Genomic DNA, 12,750 nt, shown 5'->3' with positions numbered 1-12,750 from the left:
AGCTAAATTTTATATATATATATATACATGTCTATATTAATATATACAAAAATAGGCATTTTACCACATGCTTGTCAGTCAAGTTTAAAGGAATTAGGTCCACCTTTGCTCATTCTGCAAAAATTCCGAGCAGTTTTACAATTGTCACTTTTCTCACACTGAAAACACAATGTCTCCAAATACATCCTATTGAGGTGAGTTTCAGTACACAAAATTCTGAGGGACACAAACATGTTGTCCACAGCACCAGGTGCTGAGTGCAGAAGTGTTTAGAATGATGTTCTCCTAAGTTGTAAGATGTTCGTCTATACCACATCCTGGGTATGATGTGGTTTCTTATTAGCTGGATTGATAAAATTCCTACACGAATCCCACTAAAGATCACACTGAAAGTGCTACATAATATGATCTAGGAGTTGGTTTGTTTTCCAATGTATTATTTAGATTCCATTACATGACTCAGGTTTTCTTTTTCCTTTTTGGGACTTAAACTAAAATTTATATCAAGCCCACTTAAAATTGAAAATGCTACAGTGTTTAACCAGGTAGAAGTTGCCTCATAAATACTACACTTTGCTTCCTTTGGCTCTTTGAAGAGGTAGACTTAGGCTAGAATACAGACAATTACAAGTAGTAGTAACTTCTCTTTTGTGATTTATTTCTCATTTATGTCTCTAGTCAACACAATCAGGATCGACACTCTCAGCTGTACACAAGGGGTGCCACTTATATCTTTTGTCATCTACAAGAAATTTGTGGATTAAGGATGACAAACACTTGCCACTAAACATATGTAAGGAAACATTTATTTCTACTATCTGGCCATTTCTAAAAATGCTTTAAGGGAGGAAGATGCATAATTTATGAAGAAAATATTTAACTTAGACAAAGGCATTCAGCTTTAATTATACATATGTTCCTTATCCTAATTTCTTAGATATACTGACATGTACAGCTTTCATGATTTGTCAGAATAATCTTACTATCCACAAAGAATGACTTACAAAATTCCTTCTACATCATTCACTTCCCAACTGTCCTATCTTTCTATTTTCTGTGGGTCTGCTATTTAACAAATGTGCTTATAACCCTTTTTTTCTGCTGATGAGGCCACTAAATAGTATGAAAATTATTCTGTGGAAGAAATTCAAAGGCCCCTGGGAGATTTCATGCCTTTTTAATGTGGCTGTCATTGCCCTTTCTGAATCTAGCTATTAAATTCTTTGAATCATGATTCTGTTTCATAACTCTAATTCTAACTCCTTTAGATGTTCACTATACTAATGGATTACTGTTGAGTTTCATCCTATCAGAAGACGCGGTGCTATGAGCAAACTAGGAACTCTATTCCAGGCAATGGAAGAAGCAATAAATGAAGGTAATTACTGCATTTTTGTATAATTGTGTTGTGTTTTTTTTTTCTTTTCTTCCCAAGTGGAGCACTCAAAGCAGAACATCTGTTTAAGAAATGAAAACATCATGAACAACATGCCTGTGACACAAGAGGCTCTTGTCGACATCTCAGAGGAACCTGCCCTTCCAAATTGAAGAGACACAATTTAGAGGCAGGCATGAGAGCACACACTTTTAATTCCACCACTTGAGAGGTAGAGGCAGGGGGAGCTCTGTGAGTCTGAGGCCAGCCTGGTCTACATAGTGAGTTCTAGGCCAGTGAGAGCTGCATAGTGAGACACTGTCTTTAAAAAAAAAAAAAAGACATAATTTAAATCTCTGGAACAAAGCTAGTGTTTAAAAAACTGATTGCATAGTTAGATCTAAAGAGTAACTACACTCACATTCCATAGCATTGATTGCATGAAGCTATTTCAATAAAGTTCTTGATCCTAAAGCTAAGGGACACCTTGAAATAGCTAAGCACATGCAGAGAACATGTTAAGAAAAACGAAGGACAAATTCACAAATTTACGAAAAAAATTTGAAATGTGTAAGTAAATGCTTAGTTTATGAAGCAGAAATTTCTTAGTAAAATTCAATTTAGTCACTCTAATGAAAACCATATTTGAATGAAGAATCATCAATCCCCAAATTCCTTATTTATTTTAAATCTAGAGAGGGAAATGCTGAGTAATGCTGTCATCTTCATTAATAGAGGTTTTTAGTCCTGTTATAAAGACAGCAAATTGCTGTGACACGTTTTCATTCTTGGTCCTAACAACTACTGCGTACTGTAGCTGTGTCCTTAATATATTGCAATTTTGTTGGTAGGAAGGGTTCTTCACAGCAACGAACAAATGACCTTGACCCTGAGCCTGTGAGTAAACTCTTCTCAAAGGGCAAATGGTCCTGCATCAGCAATAACAGCTCTTTTGAAGTAAATTATTCTGCAGAAGTTGATCTTGCCAGGCTTGTTTGAAGTCTCACCCAGTGTTACTAATCATCCTTACATCTGGACAGCTTCTTTAATGCTAACATTGCCCCTGAAGTCCCCAGCCTCTACTTTCCTGCATAAGAACACAAATAAGGAGTAAGTGTAAGAAGAGTGAGAGGAGAAGGAAAGTGATGGTAGAAAGGAGGAGGAAGAAGGCGAAGAAAGAACTGATCAGCATTGACTGAGGCCAAACACAGCATGAGGGAGCATGGAGGAGTGACCCTCAGTGGTGTTGGAGAACCAGTACCAGTCCTGATGGACCTCCCTCTAGTCAAATGGTGTGAAAGAACTAGTGCAAGAAAGCTCTGTCCTGGGGGTTGGTTAAGAGCACTGGCCCAGGTTCAGTTCCCAGCACCCACATGGTGGCTAACAACCGTCCAGGACTCCTGTTCCAGGCAAATCTGATGCCCTCTCCTGACCTCCACAGGCATTTCATGACACCAGTGCACTTACACACATGCAGGCAATACACTCATACACACAAAATAAAAAGAAACCTTTGTCTGTTGCAAGACATGGTCTCCATGTGTAGTCCAGTTTGTAAAGGCATTCATTCCAGAGCTCAAGATAACCTCAAACTTGCAGCAATTTCTTGCCTGCGCCTCGGGTGCTGACATTAAAGGCATGCACCACCACACCTGGCTAGCAAGTGGAAACCTTAATTACATCTGCCATTTTGAAAACCTGTAGGTTTGTCTTGAAGAATTTTAAGATACACATTGTCCTTTTGATTTTGTGAAAGGACTATTCTGATGAACTTGATATTAGCATCATAAACTAGGAAGGAGAAGGGCAGATTCCTGCCTTAGTTACAAAAATTCTATGTGGTCATGTTCCCATTTTATCCACTCTTGTTTCTCAAAACTTGGTAGATTTTCTAACAATAAGAAAATTTACCATCCCTACACATTAAGGAATCCTTAGCTGATTTCCTGCTTTGAAGAGATTGGCACTGTGTCCGTCCAGCACATTCCTGGAAGTCCTAAGAGGCAGCTCTCCATGTGAAAACAGATATCACGAATGGCTGGAATAGTTGTGACCTTAATAAATGGAGCCGGCGTTGAGCTAATGAAGGAAGTGAATGACGGCATACAAACCTTTCCTGTGCACACTGGACTTAAAGGGGAAGGCAATGATATGTGAACTTTCGGTGGCAATGGCTAACAAAAGATTTCTTAGAGTTGTGGTTTTAAAACAAATCTTCACTGATTTGAGCTTACCCTGAACACCAAGTGTAGTTTTATAAATATTGATCAGGAAGTCCCTTCTAACAATATAGACCTCTTTCTCCCAAAAATGTTTTGAAAAGACAAGGGAAAACAAATTTCTACCTGCAGTAAAACTTCATTGATTTCAGCCTGCACCTATTCTTGAAGAAGGTGCCAGTGTTCACAGGAAATGGATAAATAAGTAAATGTGTGGTGTGTGGGGAGGGGGTGTTGGAAGAGGAGGCTCCTTACCAAGCCTCCTGTTCTATCAGAGCCGTGTTCTATCCCTCACGGTTTTCCCAGTGGAAACATCCTGAAAAATGTGCTATTATGTTTTCTAATTATTTTGGTGGAAAAAGTGAAAATATGTGTAGTTCTGTTTCCTATTCCATTTTCTCACTCCCCCACCCCCACCCCGTCCACATACTCAGCAGCCTCAAGGCCCAGGCAAATGGCATCTGGGTACCTTCTAGCCCACAAGGGGCCTCTCCCTAGGTCCCATTGGCAGGAACTTTTCTTCATTTCCTACCACACCCACCTTTCCGGAAGTCAGGGTACTAACCGCCCTCAGCTGCTTTGCTCTTCTGGTACTCCGGAACAACTTCCGGCTAACTTGGGAAAGCGAGGCTCTGATATTCACAGGCGCTGTCCTGTAACTCTGAGCATCCTCTCCTTTCCCTTTCCCCTCTCCTTCCGCTGCCTCTCCCTCTCCCTCTCTGTTCTCTTCCTCCTGCTCTTTAACCTACCCTTCCTTTCCTTCCCCTTTGTCCTCTTTTATCTCTGAATTACTTTTCACTTTGTCTATTGGTCCTCCCACTCTGTACTTTCTCCTTCTCTCTCTCTCTTCCTCCGCTCTCGCTCTCGCTCTCACTCTCGCTCTCTCTTTGACTTTTTGAGACAGGGTCTCCCTGTAGCCCCAGCTGGCCTAGAACTCATTATGTAGACCAGGCTGGATTTGAACTCACAGAGATCCGCCTGCCTCTGCCTCCTGAGTACTGAGATTAAAGACGTGAGCCATCGTGCCAGGCCCTTACATACCTTTTCATAAACCATCATTTCAAGAATGTGCAGTTTATAAAATCCTGCCATTCCCTTTCCTCCATTATTTTTACCCTATATTTGTTAAAGTTCAATAAAAATCCAAAATATACTCTAGTAGCCAATACAATAACTGTAAAAATGGTAGTATATCTAAATTATATTTCATTTATGAAAGTGAGGGTCCTGTTTTCACAGTAGTCTGTAGCTATCTAAGTAAATGAATTTAACTGCTGTGTGGGTAGCACATTTCAAAAAAAGAAGAGCATTCTTTATAGATGAGGTTTTAAAATTAGATCCAGCTTAAGCAAATATATTTAATTTATTTAGGTAGGATATTTGCCATGTAGAAGGAAACATGGATGACTCTCCTCAGTGCCCCCCTCAAAACACGAAAAAAAATACACAAATAAATAAAAGTTGCAGCCAGAGCTAAAGAAATTAATGGAGTAAATGACCTGCTGTTAAGCCCCCTGTTATAAAGAACACCTTGTTCCCTCCTAACTGTCTGAAGCCCTTTGAATGCACAGAGTCCAGGCTATTGCAAATCAGTCCATTTCCATTGATAGAGATTGTGCATGATAAATGCTAGACTGCCTGCCATGAAATCAGCATGCTCCAGAACATCTGGTTCAGCATCCCTTCTTGTTATTTTATTGCAAATGTGCAACCTATTACAATTAAAATAACATGATTAAAATTACAGACATTTGAATGAAGGATAATTTGTAGACCTCTCTGATCTTTAAGTGATACAAATGATTGAAATTTTAAAAAGAAAACATTTTGGAACCCCTACTTATTATATTTCATTTACAGAAAACACTAGCATTTTACATTTACATTCAGGCTTATCTGCTACAGAAAAAAAAAAAAAACCTACAATGTTTTTTCTATAAATGCAACACTCACGTTCTGTCTATTCTGCCCAGGTATTTCACAGACATGTAACATTGTTTTTTATATTGCTCATGCTCTTCACAAGGTCAACAAATAGGCAACATTATTTCATAGTTGCTTTTGCTAAATACTTCACTTAGAAAATAAATATATGAATAAAGGATTCATAGGAATATATGTTTAAGGCTTGTGCAAAATAATGCTACCAGAGAAAATAACTAAAATGACTTCAAATGAAAATATACCATAAAATATGCATAACTTATTCCATAGAAATTGTAAGGGTAATATTAAATGTCTATAAAAATAATCTCTCATGCAAGTGAAATTCCTTGTAATCACTCATTCATGTAAAAATTAAAATAAACCTCTAATCCTGAATTGATTACAAATAGAAGGCAATAGAATTCATCTGAAAACTACAGCTTTACTGTTTACATGCTGTTGATAATTTTGATTCTAATATTTATCTTAAGAAGAATTTTCTCACCAACAATGATCACAAAGTTAGATTCCTCAATAACCAAGTTTTTCCACATAAACAGGACCTGAAATCAAGTGTCAGTTGGTCAAACCCCAAAGTCACACCCCAAAGTCACACCTATTTGATGCAAAAGGCAGATAGGTAAGGGTGGGGATTCACTAGTTCAAACTCTAGTCATCTGTCATTTGGTCTTAACTGTGCTGTGCCTTATTTGTAATGGAAACAAAAATAATTCCAAATTATTAAAATGTTCATGCAGGTTGAAAGTTATACATATAAAGCATTGAGCACAAAGACCAATATTTAGCAAATACTCAAAAATAATTGGCTTAAGCCTGCAGATGTAGCTTTGTGGTAAATTACTTGCCTAACATGTAGCCCTGGATTCAATCGCCAGTATCAAAATAAATTTAAATAGTTAAACAAATAAGTAAATTAGCTTATTTACATATGGTGATATACACCTATAATTACAGATGCTGAAGCAAGAAAATTGCAAGTTCAAGGCCAGTCTGCACAAGAACCTATCTCAAAAAGAAAAAGAAAAAGAAAGGTTTTCTATCTAGTATTATCTTGGAAAACACATTTTAAAGGACTAAAGAGTATGCACAGGAGAAAAGAGGAGAGGTCCTGGTTATTAATGGATTCAAGATTTAGAAAATAGGAAATGCAGTTAGATGGACAGAATTGGTAGAGACAGCTGTGAAAATGCATACATCAAGACATCCAATGTCATGGGCATCAGCTTTCAAAGGCATCACCTGACAAACTGAAAGAAAACAATAGATAAAAGATAGTCTTGCACATCTAACCAGATGAATCTTAATACAGGCTAAAGCTAAGCTGGAACAGGAACTGAGGTTATATAAGCAAGAACATGCAATGGGAAATTACTGGTTGAACTTTGCGTTCTATATTAGTTGTTTATTTTTTGTTTCATAGTTAGGCAAATCTTGCAGGGGTGTAATAGAGACTGTGATTAGGCACTTACCTATTATATGCAGGGCCTGGGTTCAACTCCTAGCACTACAAAAAAAAACACAGCAAAACAAAACAAAACAAAAAAACCCAAACCAAGACAACTACCACAAAAGCCCAAACAGAAACGCCATTGCCAACATTAAAAAGGATTTCTCAGATAAGAAATTTTCATATAATTAATCTGCTAATTTGCTTCCTAGAATCAATTGTATTATCATATTTGTAGGTTCTTTTTTTTAAAATTTTATGTGTATTGCCTACATGTATGTAAGTGTACCCATGCCGTGCATGCCCTCAGAGGTCAGAAGAGGACATCAAATCCCCTGAACTGGAGTTACATATGATTGTTAGCCACAATGTGAGTGCTGGGATTTGAACCAGAGTCCTCAGCAAGAGTAGTCAGTACTCCTTATCCATTGAGCCATTTCTTTAGCTCCCTTTATTTATAGGTTCTTTATGTAATGTATTAACTGTAAATGTCAATATGATGAATCACATAGAGCATGCAACAGTTATAGCTATCACAAACTATTTTAATGCATTAAATTTACATGCAAAGGTAAAATCATTTTATACTCATAAAAATTGGTCCAATGGTAGTAAAATACTTCATTAAAATTTCTTGCTTCATCTCTAAATAAGAATTTTTAAATGTTCCACTAAAAGTATTCTCCCTTAGCTGTGGTTGGTCACACACGACCGAGATCTCAACATTCAACAGGCTAAGGCAAGAAGATCTGTAGCTCAGACTGCCTGGACTCCACAGTCAGGCCTTGACTCAAAACATCACAAAACAGTTCTATCCTTGTGCTCACACACTGGAAAAGAATTCATTAAATGAATTCTCTAATTAAAGTGTTTATTTGATGTAGAAGGCATAGTAATTACAAGCAAGATTACTCAGTTCGGCCAGCTCTGCCTTGACCTGCGGTATGACCAGTAGTTATGTTTTAATCTCAGCCTCTGCTTCATATTCTGTAAAATGAATAATAATGAAATCTTATATATCTCAAGGCTTTGTAGTATTACATTAATGAATAGGCACACATCATTCACAACACTGCTTGGCACATCTTCGGTACTTTTAAGTATTCATTATTGATTTTTCTGCAATTCTACACAGAAAGGATGACCACAGGTATTTTAAACAATCTCAATATGCATATATAATATATGCAATATCTTTGAATTTCAAGATAGTGTTTCTCAGAGTTATAAATTTTAATTTGGGGGGGTATCTTTTTTGAGACAGGGTCTCCCTGTAACCCCAGCTGGCCTGGAACTCACTATGTAGACCAGGCTGGCCTTGAACTCACAGAGATCCACCTGCCTCTGCCTCCTGAGTGCTGGGACTAAAGGCATGTGCCACCATGCCTGGCTCTCAATTTATTATCTAACAAAATTTTTTTCCTAATGTTAAAGAGATCTCACTTGAAACAGTGAGGTGGGTATGCTCGGGGCCTCCCTTCCAAAAATGTAAGGACAAAGGAATAGAAAAATATTTGACTGAGAATCTGTTGAGTAAGTCGACGTAGATCATACACTAAAATGATTTCCATTTATATATTTTTTTCAAACTTCTGAAGCTGTTTTCATATCAGGTACCTAGTCTGTGGTAAATCACAGAGTATAAATTTAACCTGTATTGATTCCTGCATGCTTGATTTATTTATATGTCACCCAAGGTCACATATGATCTTATTAGTTATTTCACAGTTGTCCACTCTAAAAAGATATTCTGAATAAAAGAATATTGGTTTAAAAATCTCAAGTATATTAAGCCAACCCAACCTCCCACTGACAATGAATGCAATTAGGAAAATAAAGTGGGAATAGGAATAAGTTGAGACTGACTCAGTTGTGCTTTAGATTATTGATTTGGCAAAAATAAGAGTAATAAAAGGGGGAGTAAGCTAAAAATTGTTTAAAAAAGAAACAAAAGATCTTGGATCTGTTGTCTTTGCATGCACATATGCAAATAGGTATACATCTGACAAATTGAAATTTTAAAATTCCATAGCTGAAACCAGTCTCACACACAGGATTTCTCATCCACTTTTGCAATTCAAAGTTGTCATTAACTTCAATTAAACTGTTCTGTGTGAAGAAAAAACTGGGTACCTAAAATGGGAATATAATAAAAAGAGGTATAGCAAACTATTTTCTGGGATTCGAAATTCTACTTATCTTTGTCATTACATAAATCAAGTAAGTGTAGCATTCTATTTACATTTGCAAGTGTGAACACAAACTATAAAATGAATATTTATAGGTTTTAAATATTAAGATATTAAAATATGTAAAATGATTTGATTTTAATAAAAATCACAATGTTGACCATTTTATTGTTTTGTGAAATGAATATCCTTGATTCTGACAGATATTTAGAAAAAAGATGAAACCATGACACTTCAGTGCAGGGTAACTTTCAGACCACACATACAAACAAGCCCATTTCCTTTATTTTCCTTGAGGCATGGTCTCACTATATAGCCCTGGCTGGCCTGGACTCCCTATGTAACCAGGCCAGCTTTGAACTCACAGAGACCACCTGTGTCTGCCTTCTAAGTGTTGACGTTAAAGGAATGCACCACCACTCCAGGCCCATTTCCCTTTTTCTATTGCTGGCTCCCAAACTAGCCCTAATTCCCCAACTCATGGTCCTTTTTAAATACATAACACACGGGGCTGAAGAGATGGCTCAGTGGTTAAGAACACTGACTGTTCTTGCAGAAGACCTGGGTTTGAATCCCAGCACCCACATGGCAGCTAACAACTGTCTGTAATTCCTGTACCAGGAGATCCAACAGCCTCTTCTGATCTCCATGGGCATTGCACAACATGAGTGCATTTACCTACATGCAGGCAATACACACATACACATAAAATAAAAATAATAAATAAAATATTTTTTAAAATACATAACACACTAGGAAATCTCCCTCAGTCACTCCTCTCGGCCTCCGTCCCTCCATCTTCTTTCCTGATACTGCTCTTAATGTTGAGCTAAAATTTATTTCTCTGTTATTTTCACATTAGTTAATTTCTGGCACATCAAGAAAATACTTTCTATGGTCTTGCTGCTGCTTGTCAATGCGCAAGTTAAGTATCATACCCAGAAGGAAATGCTAGGCTTCAAGGACCAATTCACATATGAAGGTGGATGTTCACTAGCTTATTCCTAACAGTAATTGCAAGGGGTGTCAGACTATTGACAATGAGATTTCTAATCTTAAGCCCTAAACTGTTCAGTCTGCCAGTAAGTGTTATACAAGGCTTCTTTTAGATGGGGTTTCAGGGAAACGTTATACAAGTCTTGCTTGAGATGAGGTTTTAGGCTTCCTTCATATCTGTTTGGTGACAAAGTTGCATAGCTTTTCTAAGAGTTGATAAACCAAAAATAGAAAAGATCCGGAAGTCACTGCAGGGTAATAAAGGAAACTGTTCATCAAGAAGGTACACAAAAAGAAAAAGGGATATAGTAATTATAAATATACATGCACTGAATGTGAAGCTACTCATTTCATAAAACAAACATGTAAATGATCAGGTAGGGTCTGACACAATAATAGAGTGACTTCAACCCCACCTTCAACTTTAAATTGGTTATCCGAGCCAAAAATCAACAAAAATCCTTCAGAGTCAATGTACACCATACATTAATTGGATTCCAACAGCTATCTAAACACTATTCCATCAAATTGATACATAATACACACATTCTCAGCAGCCCATGGAACCGTCTCTAAAATAGACCACATTCTGGGCCACAAAATAAGCTGCAATAAATCAGAATAATTTCTTGTACCTTATCAGACCACAGAGCAATAAAAATAGAAATCAATAACCAGAGAAACCGCAGAAACTATTCCGGTGTTTTGAGACTGAACAGCATATACTGGAATGACTAATGGGTCACTGAAAAATCGTGGCATAATTAAAGAACTTCCTGCAATCAAATGAAAATAAAAGCAAAATATACCAGAACATTGGAGATATGCTAAGATAGTTCTAAGAGGAAAGTTATAGCTCCAAGTACATTAAATAGACAGATTGAACCTGAAGATGCAACTCAAAGTCTTAGAAAGTCAGGAACAAGCCAAACCTCAAATCAGTGCATGACAAGAGTTAACAGAAATCAGGGCCCAAAGTAATAAAAATGGAGGAGAATATATGAAATCGATCCACCCAAGAGTTGATTCGTTGAAAACTTGAACAAGATTGATCAATGCCTAGTCAACTAACCAAAGACAGAGACGAGCAATCTCAAAAGACTCAGAGAAGAGAAAGGGAAAGTGGAAGCATCATGACTTGGTTTTATCACACAGAAGCGAGGCTGCTTCAACATATACAAGTCAGTAAGTGTACTACTATACATAAACATAAAGACAGAAAGTAGGACTCATAACAAGGGCTATGTAAGACAAACATATAGTCAATATTATACTAAATAGTGAAAATTTTAAAACATTTCCACTAAAATTAAGAGCAAGGGGTCAATGCATAGCAAATAAGCGACTGTGGAATACTCAGCTCTAAATGGGGCATGTACAACATAGTATCTCCTCCCAAGGCTCAGGGGTCATCAGAGATGAGGGGTAAAAAGATTATAAGAACCAGAGTCCATATCTTTAGCAAAGCAGTTCTTGCTATCACAGTGCAGTTGCACATGTGAACTCACACCATCTGGGACTACATGGACAAGACTTGCACAAGATCAAGCCAGACAAAATCCCAGGGTGGATGGGGAACAGCTTTTGATGTACCACCCCTGTGTCAGGTCCTATTGGTAATTGATGAATGTTGGGGTATAGAGAGTCAGTTTTCTTCATGCATGTCCTGAGAGACACCCATGCTGTAGTAGATGGTCTCTTCATGTATGTCCTGAGAGACACCCATGCTCTAGTAGATGGTCCCACACTAGTGTACACACAGACAGCACTAAATGGACTCAGAGGGTATTAAAGAGAGAGACAGAGATGGAGATGAGAGAAAAAGAGAGAACATGAATTTTGGAGGGAAAGGAGGGGGCAGATAGGGAAGAAATTGGAGGGAAGAGAATGGAGGGTGGATTGGATCCGAACACATTATATGTATGTCTGAATATTAAATAAATTTTTTTAAAAAAATAAATAAATGTGCACACTCTCTCTCTACTCTTATTCGATATAATACTCAAACCCTCAGCTAGAGCAGTGAGAGAAAAAGAAGAAAATAAAAGGGATACAAACAGGAAAGGAAGAAGTCAAAGTATGTCTATTGTGGCTGCCATGATTCTATGCTTGAAAGATGGTAAAGAGGCCACCAGAAAACTCTCAGAACTGATACATACTTTCAACTAAGCAGCATGCAGTGGTTTGAATGACAAGTGTCTCTCATGGGCTCAAGTCTCCGAACACTTGGTCAGTTGGTGACACTGTTTGTGGGTGGTCAGGTGTCACCCACCTCCAGTGGACCCCGCGTGAGGAACTCTCCGAGGGTTGAGGCTGAGAAAACTTCAAAGGAAGAATGCTTCCTGGAGAATGGCTGTGTTAAAAAAAGCAGGCTGTGTCCTTGGATGTTCTGCTTTAGTTCTTGTCTGCATTGGTGTCTTTATTCCTGTTCTTTCCTCATAGAGGAACTGCTTTGTACCTATTTAGGTCATTAGGCCCACCTGAAGAGAGACTAGATACGGATGATTTCCTGGTAAAGAAAGGTGAAATAATGAAATTTACAGGTAAATGGATGGATCTAGAAACTGTTATACTAAG

This window comes from Nannospalax galili, unplaced genomic scaffold (genome assembly GCF_000622305.1).
Source record: "Nannospalax galili isolate Female #2095 unplaced genomic scaffold, S.galili_v1.0 scaffold441, whole genome shotgun sequence".
Taxonomy (NCBI): domain Eukaryota; kingdom Metazoa; phylum Chordata; class Mammalia; order Rodentia; family Spalacidae; genus Nannospalax; species Nannospalax galili.
This window is presented reverse-complemented; position numbering follows the sequence as displayed.